Source organism: Canis lupus, chromosome 29 (assembly GCF_003254725.2).
Source record: "Canis lupus dingo isolate Sandy chromosome 29, ASM325472v2, whole genome shotgun sequence".
Lineage (NCBI taxonomy): Eukaryota > Metazoa > Chordata > Mammalia > Carnivora > Canidae > Canis > Canis lupus.
Window position 1 is genome coordinate 22,614,711 of NC_064271.1, and position 12,526 is coordinate 22,627,236.

Genomic DNA, 12,526 nt, shown 5'->3' on the forward strand with positions numbered 1-12,526 from the left:
TAATTATAAAGTTAAACCTCCACAAGAGCTAAATGAAACAGTGGGCAGAAAAGGAGGTGGTGGAAAAAAGGGATTGTACTTAACACATGTAGATATACACAGGACATAGCAGGAAAGAATATGTAGATAGAGGTTGTAATTGTCATTTTTACAACTGGTTGTAAGGTTAAAACAGGTTTTTATGATTTTTCTCTTCCACTGTGTTTCTTTTGCCTCCAGTCAGTAAACCTTCTGGCTGGAATTCTTTACTCAGTGGGGTGACCTAAACTTTTATTCTTGGAGGATCTGAGCTCCTGGTGATCTTGTCTCCATGGAGTTGCAGTAATCTTTCATTAACATTGATGCTGGATCTAGGGAATCTCCAGGGATCAATTTATATTCATAAGTTGAAGCAATGATGCATGAGGCAAGAATTAGCTCTCCCCCAGAGTATATTTCTTAGTTATAAAAAGAGTCCCTGCTTCTTTACTTTGAGAACATGGTGGCAGATTTAGCTATCAAGAAAGGTTATGAGAGATTAAAAATGACCTCTGTTTAATGTTTTGGGTTCCTACTCTTTTCTTAATATCTTAAATTTTACATAGTAGACATGTAACCACCAGTGGCCAACTCAAATAATATTTTATTCTTAATTAATTAATTTATTTATTAGTTTTTTTAGAGGGAGAGAGCACATGAGCAGAAGGAGAGGGTGGAAGGCAGAGGGAGAGAGATGAGAGGACATAGGGACTTGATCTCACGACCCTGAAATCATCACCTGAGCCAAAATCAAGAGTTGCAGTCTTAACTGACTGAGAGTTGGAGTCTTAACCAACTGAGCCACCCAGGTGCTCCTCAACTGACATTTTAATTCAGTGATTTATTGAATCAATCTTCCAATTTGTTTTTTACAATGATCAAAAGGCCTGTGGCTGGAAAACAGAATACTAGAATTCTAGAATTCTAACTGTGCCTTGAAATGAAACAGATTTGAGTTTGTCCTCTTTTTATTTTTTTAAGATTTTATTTATTTATTCATGAGAGACAGAGAGAGAGAGAGTGGCAGAGACACAGGCAGAGGGAGAAGCAGGCTCCACGCAGGGAGCCCGACATAGGACCAGGCCCTGAGCCAAAGGCAGACGCTCAGTCGCTGAGCCACCCAGGTGTCCAAGGCTGTCCTCTTTTTCTCAAGCTATTTATTACTATTAAGAGTGATCATTCCACTTCTCAAACTATATTTTCACACTATTAATTCTTCATATCTTTCATCTGGTTCTTTGATAGGTGCTTTGCAAGCATCCAAAGCTCTGTCCTCAATGGGCAAGAAATAACTTGAGTGGGTATTTAACCCTCCTGAGCTATTGACTTTCAGATTACCATTCATAAATACTATGGAATTGCCACTACTTTTGGCCCTACCTGGCCAAGGTAATAAGAAAAAAATATATATCAGATTCCCCTATTTTCCTGAGAGTTTGTTACCCTTAACCTACCTGTAACATCAATTTCTGTAACTCATAGTTTTCAACTGAAGCCTGGGTAGAAACAAAAGGCAATTATTGGAAGGATGTGGAAGGTTCCTTGGTCATGTCCCAGTGCATGGGTAGTCAGGAAGCAGGAAAGAAGTCTCTTTTTGGCTCTGTAGTAGGATGTTGGGGCCCCACCTTCATTTGTATTTAGATAATGAGTTTTTTCAAAATCCAGGATGGGAACTTCTATGATATACAGCTAAAACAAAAATAAACAAACAGGACATCCCACAAAAATGTCCCCTGCAGTTTCAATTTCTTTCTTCTAAATTTCATAATTTTTCAGTTGACATTTTGAGGATTTCTCTGTTAAACATCATATTGCCTGCAAAACGATATTTTTTTCCCAATATTTATACCTAATTTAAAAAAAGTACTGGGATGAGTACTGGGTGTTGTGCTATATGTTGGCAAATTGAATTAAATTAAAAAGTTACCAAGAAATACTAGTATATTGTTAGTATTATGTTGGTTCTCATTTTTCTTTTAGAGATGTAATTGACATAAAACACTATAGTAGTTTCAGGTGTACATGACTTGATATTTGTATATATTGCAAAATGATCACCACAATAAGTCTAGTTAACATCTGTCACCATACCTAGATAGAAAAAAAAGTGTCTTTCTTATGATGATAACTTTTAAAATTGACTTTCAGCAACTTTAAAATATGCAACATAGTTTTATTAACTATAGTCACCATGCTGTACATTACATCCCCATGACTTATTTAATCTGGAAATTTCACCTTTTGATCCCTTTTACCCATTTCACACACACACACACCCCCATGCCACCCCCACCTTTGGCAATCACCAATCCACTTGTTCTCTGTATCTATGAGCTTAATTTGTGTTTTGGTTTTTAGGTTCCACATATAAGTCAGATTATATGGTACTCATCTTCCTCTTTCTGACTTATTACACTTAGCATGATGTTTTCAAGGTCCATTGTGTTGTTGCAAATGGCAGGATTTCATTCTTTTGTATGGCTGAATAGTATGCCACATTCTGTGTGTGCATATATTACATATATATGACATTCTTTCGTTCACTGATGAATACTTAGTTTCCATATTTTAGCTGTTGTAAATAATGCTGCAATGAACATGGGCAAGGTGAGGAATGACATATATCTTTTTACGTTAGTTCTTTTGTTTTCTTCAGGTAAATACCCAGAAGTGTGGTTGCTGGATCATAGGGTAGTTTTATTTTTAATTTGGTGAGGAAACTCCATACTGTTTTCCATAGTGGCCACACCAATTTACATTCCTACCAACAATGCACAAGATTTCCTTTTTCTCCAAATCTTCACTAGCACTTGTTATTTTCTCTTCATTTTTAATCCAAATGCCTCCGATGAATATTTTTTGTTAAGTGTAGTAACTTTGGGTTGGTATTGTTTTAAAATAATGTATGAAATATTCTCTTCCTAGTGTCTTAGTTTAAAATCAGGAGTGCAAACAATTTTTTACCAAATGATTTTTAAATATCTATTGAAATGATCCTACCTTTTTTCCTTTAGTAAATTTTTTTTTTCTTGCCTTCAACCACCTTTGCTTTCTTAGACTAAACGTCATTTATGGTATTTTTTGACCATAGTCTGGATTTGATTTGCTAGTATTTAATTTAGAATTGTTGCCTCTAGATGCCTGTGGAAGGGGCCTTTGTGGATCACTTTCTTTTCTTTCTTTCTTTCTTTCTTTCTTTCTTTCTTTCTTTCTTTCTTTTTTTTTTTGAGGAGGAGGTGTTGTCAGAGTTTGATTTCAAGGTAATACTAGTTTTGTAAGAGTGGCTTGGAAATTTGCCATCTTTTTCTATATGCTAGAATAATTTTCTAAGGGATTCATGTTTCTTGAATATTAAAAAATGAAAACACTTAACTATAAAAAGAACCTAGTCTTATGACTCTTTGGGAGAAATACTTTGACAACTACTTCCTTTTCTTCCATGGTTCATTGGTCTATTTAGGTTTCACCTTGGTTTAATTTTCATAATTTACATTTTCCTACTAAGTCAATCACAATTCAAAAATTTATTAGAATCATGTATATAATAATCTAATATAATTTTGAAACTTTTCTCCATTTTTGTGTGTAACCTTTCTCAAAACAAATGTTGGGCATTGTTTTTTCATTTTATCTGTGCATTTTTGCTCTCCCACTTTTCTCTTGATATGTCCCATAAATTTGTCTATTCTGAATCATCTCATATTTATAAATGTCCTTATAATCTACTAATTCCTATTTTCTAACTGTTTCTAGTTTTGTTAATTCTTTTATCCTACTTTCCTTGGCATTTTTTTTCAAATATTTTAATTTGTTTTCTCATTCTTTCATATCCAATAAAGGCTAATAATTTGCTTAAGATGGATAGATGCACCTCAAAAAATTTTACTCTTTCTTTAAAGAATATCTTGTAATCATTACTTTTTTTCTCCTTCAGCTAGTTATTTTTTTATTTTTATTTTTTAAATATTTTATTTATTCATGGGAGACACAGATAGAGAACAAGAGAGGCAGAGACACAGGCAGAGGGAGAAGCAGACTCCATGCAGGGAGCCCGATGTGGGACTTGATCCTGGGACTCCAGGATCATGCCCTGGGCCAAAAGCAGGCACTAAACCCGCTGAGCCACTCAGGGATCCCCAGCTAGTTATTTTGTTTATTTATTTATTTATTTATTTTTTATTTTTTTTCCAGCTAGTTATTTTGATGTTTAAAATTTCATTAGGCATTTTTGAGTATATATCTAGGAGTGTAAATATGGAGTCATTAACATTTTTTTTTACCATTTTTAAAATTTAAGTATAGTTGACACAAAATGTTACATTAGATTCAGGTCTACAACTTAGTGACTTGACAAGTTTATACATTATGCTGTGTTCACCACAAGTATAGCTACAATCTGTCCCATTATATCACTATTACAATATCATTGACTATATTCCTTAGGCTGTATTTTTTATTCCTATAACTTATTCATTCCATAAGTAGAGGCCTGTATCTCCCTCTGCTCTTTACTCATTTTGCCCAACCTCCCACCTGCCTCCCCTCTGGCAACCATCAGATCTCTGTATTTACAATTCTTATTTGTTTGTTCCTTTTTTTTTTTTAAAGATTTCATTTATGACTGGAGTCATATGGCGTTTCTCTTTCTTATTTCCCTTAGCATAATACCCTTTAGGTCCATCTATATTGTTTCAAATGACACAATCTCAATCTTTTTTTAAGTACTGAGTAATACTCCATTGTGAGTGAGAGAGTGTGTGTGTGTGTACTACATTTTCCTTATCTATTGATGGACACTTAGATTGCTTTCATGTCTTGGCTATTGTAAATAATGCTGCAATAAACGTAGGGGTACCTATATCTTTTTGAGTTAGTGTTTTTGTTTTCCCTGGGTAAATAACCAATAGTGGAATTATTGGATCATGTGGTATTTCTATTTTATTTTTTTTAGAGATTTACTTATTTATTTTGGGGGTGAAAGGGCAGAGGCAGAGGAATAGAAAATCCCAAGCAGACTCCACACTAAGTACAGAGACTGATGTGAGGCTCCATCTGACAATCCTGAGATTGCAAATTGAGCCAAAACCAAGAGTTGGTCACCCAACCGAGTGTGCCAAGGAGGCGCCCCTGGTATTTCTATTTTTAATTTTTTGAGGAAACTCCATAGTGTTTCCCACAGTGGCCGTACCAATTTATATTCCCACCAACAATGCACGAGGTTTCTTTTTCTCCATATCCTCCCCAACACTTGTTTCTTGTCTTCTTGATTTTAGTTATTACAACAGGTGTGAAGTGGTATCTTATTGTGGTTTTTATTTGCATTTCCCTGATGATTAGTGGTGTTGAGCATCTTTTCATGTGTCTGTTGGCCATCTGTATGTCTTCTTTGGAGCAATGTCTATTCGGGCCCCCTGATTAGTTTTTAGTTGGATTGTTTGCTTGTTTTGTTGTTGTTTGGCCTGTTTATAATTGTATAAATTCTTTTTTAAAATTTTTTTTTATTAATGATAGTCACACACAGAGAGAGAAAGGCAGAGACACAGGCAGAGGGAGAAGCAGGCTCCATGCACCGGGAGCCCGACGTGGGATTCGATCCCGGGTCTCCGGGATTGCGCCCTGGGCCAAAGGCAGGCGCTAAACCGCTGCACCACCCAGGGATCCCATAATTGTATAAATTCTTAAAAAAAAAAAAGATTTATTTATTTATTTATCCATCTATTTCTTTTTTTTTTTTTTTTTAAGATTTTATTTATTTATTCATGAGAGTCACAGAGAGAGAGAGAGAGAGAGAAGCAGAGCGAGAAGCAGGCTCCATGCACCGGGAGCCCGACGTGGGATTCGATCCCGGGTCTCCAGGATCGCGCCCTGGGCCAAAGGCAGGTGCCAAACCGCTGCGCCACCCAGGGATCCCCCCTATCTATCTATTTCTGAGAGAAACAGAGTGAGTGAGCAGGGGTAGGAGCAGAGGGAGAGGGACAGCACATTCCATGCTGAGCACAGAGCCCAATGCAGGGCTTGACCCCGTGACCCTGAGACCATGACCTAAGTTATAATCAAGAATTGTACGCTTAACTGACAGCCACCCAGGCATCCCCAAAATTATATATATTTTGGATATTAATCCCTTATCAGAAATGTCATTTGCAAATATCTTCTCCCATTCTGTACATTGGCTTTTAGTTTTGTTGATTTCCTTTGCTGTTCACCAGATTTGTATTTTGATATTGTCCCAATAGTTTATTTTTCTTTCCTTTCCCTTGCCTTATGAGACATATCTAGAAAAATGTTGCTATGGGTGATGTCAGAGAAATTACTGCCTGTGTTCTCTTCTAGGATTTTTATGTTTTGAGGTCTCACGTTTAGATTTTTTTTAAAGATTTATTTATTTATTCATGAGAGACACAGACTGAGAGACAGAGGCAGAGACAGAGGCAGAGGGAGAAGCAGGCTCCATGCAGGGAGCCCAGTGTGGGATTTGATTCCAAATCCCGGGAAGATCACCTGAGGGGAAGGCAGGCGCCCAACCATTGAATCACTCAAGCGTCCCTCACATTTAGATCTTTAAACCATTTTGAGCTTATTTTTGTATATGTTGTTAGAAAGTAGTCCATTTTTATTCTTTTACATGTAGCTGTCCAGTTTTTCCAGCACAGTTTATTGAAAAGATTCTCTCTTCCTTATGGTCTATTCTTGCCTCCTTTGTCACAGACTGATCACATAAATATAGGTTTATTTCTGGGGCTTCTATTCTGTTCTATTGATCTATGTGTCTATTTTTGTGCCAATACCAAATTGTTTTGAATACCGCAGCTTTAAAGTATATCCTAAAATCTGGAATTGTGATACCTCCAGCTTTGTTCTTTTTTCTCAGAATTGCTTTGGCTATTTGGGGATTTCTGTGGTTCAGTACACATTTTAGTATTGTTTGTTCTAGTTTTGTGGAAAATGCTGTTGGTATCTTGATAGGGATTGCACTGAATCTGTAGATTGCATTAGGAGGGTAACATGGACACTTTGACAGTATTTATTCTTCTAATCCATGAACCTGGAATATATTTCCAATTTTTTGTGTCATCATCAGTTTCTTTCATTAGTGTTTTATAGTTTTCAGCGTACAAGTCTTTCACCTCTTTGGTTATGTTTATTCTTAAGTATTTTATTTTTTTGTGCAATATGTAAATTGTATTGTTTTTTAAATTTCTCTTTCTGCAAACGCATTGTTAGCATATGAAAACGCTACCAATTTCTGGGTATTAGTTTTGTATCCTGCCACTTTATTGAATGTTTATAACTTCTACGGTTTTTTTTTTTTTTTTTTGGTAGACTCTAGGATTTTCTATGGTTAGTATATCTGCAAACAGTGACAGTTTAACCTCTTCTTTACCATTATGGATGTCTCTTACTTCTTTTTCTTGTCTGGTTACTATGACTAGGACTTCTAATACTATGTTGAATAAAAGTGGTGAAAATAGACATCCTTTATTTTTCATGACCTTAAAGGGAAAGCTCTCAACTTTTCCCCATTGAGTATAATGTTCACTGTGGGGTTTTCATATATGGCCTTTATTATGTTAAGGTATGTTCCTTCTAACTTCATTTTGTTGAGTTTTTATCATGAATGGATGTTGAATCTTATTAAATGTTTTTTTTTTGCATTTATTGAGATGATCATAAGATTTTTATCCCTCATTTTGTTGATGCGGTATATGACATTGATTTGCAACCATCTTTGCATCCCAGGAATAAGTGGGAATAAGTCCCACTGATCATGATGAATGATCCTTTTAATGTATTATTACATGTAGTTTGCTGATATTTTGTTGAGGAATTTTGCATGTATGTTCATCAAACATATTGGCCTATAGTTTTCTTTTTTTGTGTGTCTTTGTCTGGTTTTGTTATCAGGTCTCATAGAATGTATTTGGAAGCTGTCTTTCCTCTTCTGTTTTGGAATAGTTTGAGGAGAATAGGTATTAACTTTTCTTTAAATGTCTGGTAGAATTCATTTGTGAAACTGTGTGATCCTGGACTTCTTTTTAAAAAAAGATTTTATTATTTATTTATTATTTATTCATTCATTCATTCATCCATTCATTCCATTCAAGACACACACAGAGAGAGGCAGAGACATAGGCAGAGGGAGAAGCAGCCTCCCCATGGGGAGCCCCATGCGCGACTTAATTCTGGGACCACGGGATCATGCTCTGACACAAAGGCTGATGCTCAACCACTGAGCCACACAGGCATGTTTTGAATCAAAACCAAAAACCAAAGTTTTTTGATTACCAATTCAATTTCATTACTTGTATTTGTTGTAAAGTTTTTCTGTTTCTTCCTGGTTCAGTTTTGGAAGATTGTATGTTTCTAGGAATTAAACCATTTCTTTTTTTTTTTTCTTGTATATTTTTTTATTGGGGAATTTATCCGTTTCTTCAAATTTTTCATAGTATTCTCTTACAATCCTTTATATTTTTGTGGTGTTAGTTGTTACTTCACTCTCATTTCTGATTTTATATACTTAAATCCTTTCCCTTTTTTCTTGATGTGTCTGGCTAAGGCCTAGTCAATTTTGTTTATCTTTTTCTATTTTATCTTTATTTTTCTATTGTTTTTTAGTTTCTATGTTATTTATGTTCTGAATTTTGTTATTTCCTTTCTTCTACTTACCTTGAGTTTATTATTTTTCTGGTTCCTTTAGGCACAAGATTAGATTGAATTTTTTTCTTTTTCTTCTTTTAAAGATATTAATTTTGAGGGCAGCCCGGGTGGCTCAGCGGTTTGGCGCCGCCTTCAGCCCAGGGCGTGATCCCGGGAGACCCGGAATCGAGTCTTACGTCGGGTTCCCTGCATGGAGCCTGCTTGTGTCTCTCATGAATAGATACTAATTTTAAGTATTCTCTTTACCCAATACTGGGCTGCACACCTGGAAACCCACACCCAGCCCTCAGGTGCGCAGGAGCCCAGCAGCAGAGATGTCCCTGCTGCAGGCGATTATGCAAAATGGCAAATGATTGCTTTCGTTTTCTTTTCAAAAATTGTATTTATTTCTTATGAAAGACAGAGAGAGAGAGAGAGAGAAAGAGAGAGAGGCAGAGGGAGAAGCAGGCTCCACACAGGGAGCCTGACACGGGACTCGATCCAGGGACTCCAGGATCACACCCTGGGCCTAAGGTGGGTGCTAAACCGCTGAGCCACCCAGGGATCCCCCAAGACAACCCGTTGGGATAGAGCTGTCTCCTGGAGAGCTCTGGGGAAATGAGGGGTTGGGTGGGAACCTCAGGCCCTTGTCCGGGATGGGGCCCGGAGCAGCTGCTTCTGCTTGCCCTGCAGACTTTGGCGGGGCCCAGGCAGGCCGAGGTCCCCAAGCTGGCCGGAGTTGGGCCCGGTTCCGGGTGGTCGCTGCGGCCTGCCCGGGCCAGGGCCCTTGGGCGGGCCAGGCGTGACTTGCAGGGAGGGGAAAGAGACCCTCGACCCGGGAGGGACTCGGATGACTGTGCCAGCTCGTCTTGCTCACGCTGAGAAAGCTGGCGGTTGAGCGCCATGGCCTCAGCTGCGAAGAGTGTCAGTGCATCGTGCTGCTGTTTCTCTGGAGCACTTGTGGCGGGGCAGTCCTCTTTCTGGAGCTTGGCCCTGCACCCACGGATGCTGCACGACTTGGGCAGCACCCAGTCTCCGCTTGGCATCTCGAGCCAGGAGCTTGGAGATGAGGTCTTTGGCTTCGCCCAGTCCTTGTCAGGAAACTCATGCTTGCCTTCCCGGATGCCCTCAAAAAGCTCGTTCTGGCACATCCTGCAGGCTCCTCCCTGGTCCCAGCCACAGACGGTCCCACAGTGACCTACAAAGGGGGGGGTTAGCCGGTCAGCATGAAGTCGAGGACCACACCCAGGCTCCACAGGTCACAGCGCTTGTCGTAAAAAGGGGCCTCATCCCTGAAGACCTCCACCACCTCCTGGGCCACGTCCTCTGCAGAGCCACATGGAGTGGTCAGCTCCGGTGTGGTTATGGGGGTACAGTGGGGGTTTCACCCCACTGCCCAAGTCAAAGTCACAGATTTTCACTGGAGACTCACACAATATATTTTCTGGCTTCAGATCGCGGTGAGCGATGCCTCTGGTGTGCAGGAAGTCAAGGGCAGCGGCCACATCGCGCACCACTCGGCTGGCTTCTGGCTTCTGGCTCCTTGAAGCGTTTCTGCTTCTGGAGGTGGGCCAGGATGGAGCCTCCTTGCAATTTCTCAAAGACCAAGTAAAACCTTGTGTCATCTTCAAAGAACTCAATCAGCTCCAAAATGTTCTTGTTTCCTTGACACTGATAGAGCGTCTCCACTTCTCTACATACCCTACTCCGACTGTGCCCTGCTTGGTTTTCGATGATTTTGACAGCATACTCTGTTCTGCAGGCTCACGGCCCTTGAACGTTGCCATAGGCTCCCTCTCCGAGCAGTTCAGAGGTCAGCTTGTGTGTGTCTTCAAGCTTCCCTGGTAAGGAGACAGTGGCCCGGGCCTTTCGCTGCTTTTTCTTCTTGTCACCCTCTGCAATGGGAAGGGGTTCACTGCGGCCCATCTCTTGTCCAGCTTCTGAGAACTAAATCTTCTGTAAACTGAAATGAAATAATGAAATAATGCTCCTGCCAGAGGGCTGCCGTCTTCCAGCTACAGGAAGTCTTTCAATAGTCTCTGGAGGTGGCAGGCATTCTTCACTTCCCCACCGGCTTTTGCTTCATCTGGCATGAAAATCTCAGCGGCCACACCGGTCCCGTGCACCCACACCCCTGAGGTCAATAGTTGCATGCTCCACCGACAGAGCCAGCTAGGTTTCTTGTTTCTTGAGGCAGATCTATGTTGTAGCTTCCTTCTTAGAACTGCTTTCACTGTATCCCAGAGATTTTGGACCATTTAAAAAAAAGATTTTATTTATTTATTCATGAGAGACAGAGAGAGAGAGGCAGAGACACAGGCAGAGGGAGAAGCAGGCTCCATGCAGGGAGCCGGATATAGGACTCGATCTCGGGTCTCCAGGATCGGGCCCTAGGCTGAAGGCGGTGCTGAACTGCTGAATGGGCTGCCCGGACCATTTTGTTTTTATTGTCATTTGTGTCCATGTATTTTTGTACTTCTTTGATTGCCTCATTGACCCATTATTGATTGTTTAGTATGACTTTTAGTCTCCACATGTTTTATTTCCCAATGTTTTTCTTGTGAATTATTTCTAGTTTCATGCTGCTGTGGTTGGAAAAGAAGTCTGGTATGGTTCAATCTTCTTAAATTTATTTAATCTTGTTTTATGGCCTAATATGTGATCTATTCTGAGGAATGTTCCATGTGCACTTGAAAAGAATGTGTATTCTGTTGTTTTTGGATCTAATGTTCTCTATATATCTATTATGTACATCTGATCTAATGTGTGATTTAAAGATGTTTCCTTTTTTATTTTTCTGTCTGGATGATCTATCCATCCACTGATATTAGTGGAGTAGTAAACTCCCCTACTATTTTTGTACTAGCATCAATTTCTCTCTTTATGTTTATGAATATTTGCTTTTGTATCTGCCTCTCTCTGTGTCTCTCATGAATAAATGAATAAAATCTTAAAAAAAAACATTTCTTGTAAGGTTAGTTTAATAGTGATAAACCCCTTTATCTTTCATTTTTCTGGGAAACTTTATCTCTCCTTCAAATCTGAATGACAGCCTTATTGAGTATTCTTGGTTATTGTTTTTTTTCTTCCGTACTTTGAATATATCATGCCACTCCCTTAAGGCTTCAGTTTCTGCTGAAAAATCAGCTGGTAATCTTGTAAATTTTCCCTTGTTGGTAACTTTTTTCTTGCTTGCTTTTTTTTTTTTTAAAGATTTTATTTATTCATGAGAGACAGACAGAGACAGGCAGAGACACAGGCAGAGGGAGAAGCAGGCTCCACGCAGGAAGCCCCATGCGGAACTTGATCCCGGGACCTCAGGATCACACCCTGGGCCAAAGGGAGGCGCTCAACCACTGAGCCACCCAGGTGTCCCACCTTAAAAGAAATGTTAAAGGGACTTCTTTAAGTGGAAAAGAAGTGGCCATAATTAGACATAAGAAAAATATTAAAGATTAAAATATGGTGTGCCTGAGTGGCTGAGTTGTTTGAGCTTCTGCCTTAAAAAAAAAAAAAAAGATTTTATTTATTTATTTATTCATGAGAAACACAGAAAGAGGTAGAGACATAGGCAGAGGGAGAAGCAGGCTCCCTGCGGGGAGCCCGATGTGGGACTCAATCTCCAGACTGGGATTATGCCCTGAGACAAGGCAGCCGCTCAACCTCTGAGCCACCCAGGTGTCCCATCTTTCTTGCTTTTAAGATTCCTTTTATTTCTTTCTGCTTTTAGATTCTCAATCTTTCTTTAACCATTGACATTTTAATTATGTGCCATGGTGTGGACCTCCTTAGGTTTATCTTGTTTGGAACTTTCTGTGCTTCTTGGACTTAGATGTCTATTTCCTATCCTAGGTTAGGGAAATTTTCAGTT

At 39.2% G+C, this 12,526-nt stretch overlaps 1 pseudogene; it reads right to left on the reverse strand.

Moving 5' to 3' along the window:
• Nucleotides 1-9,515: 9,515 nt before the first annotated feature.
• On the reverse strand, nucleotides 9,516-11,088 carry LOC112678375 (MAP kinase-interacting serine/threonine-protein kinase 1-like; annotated as a pseudogene).
• Between the last annotated feature and the right edge of the window lie 1,438 nt (nucleotides 11,089-12,526).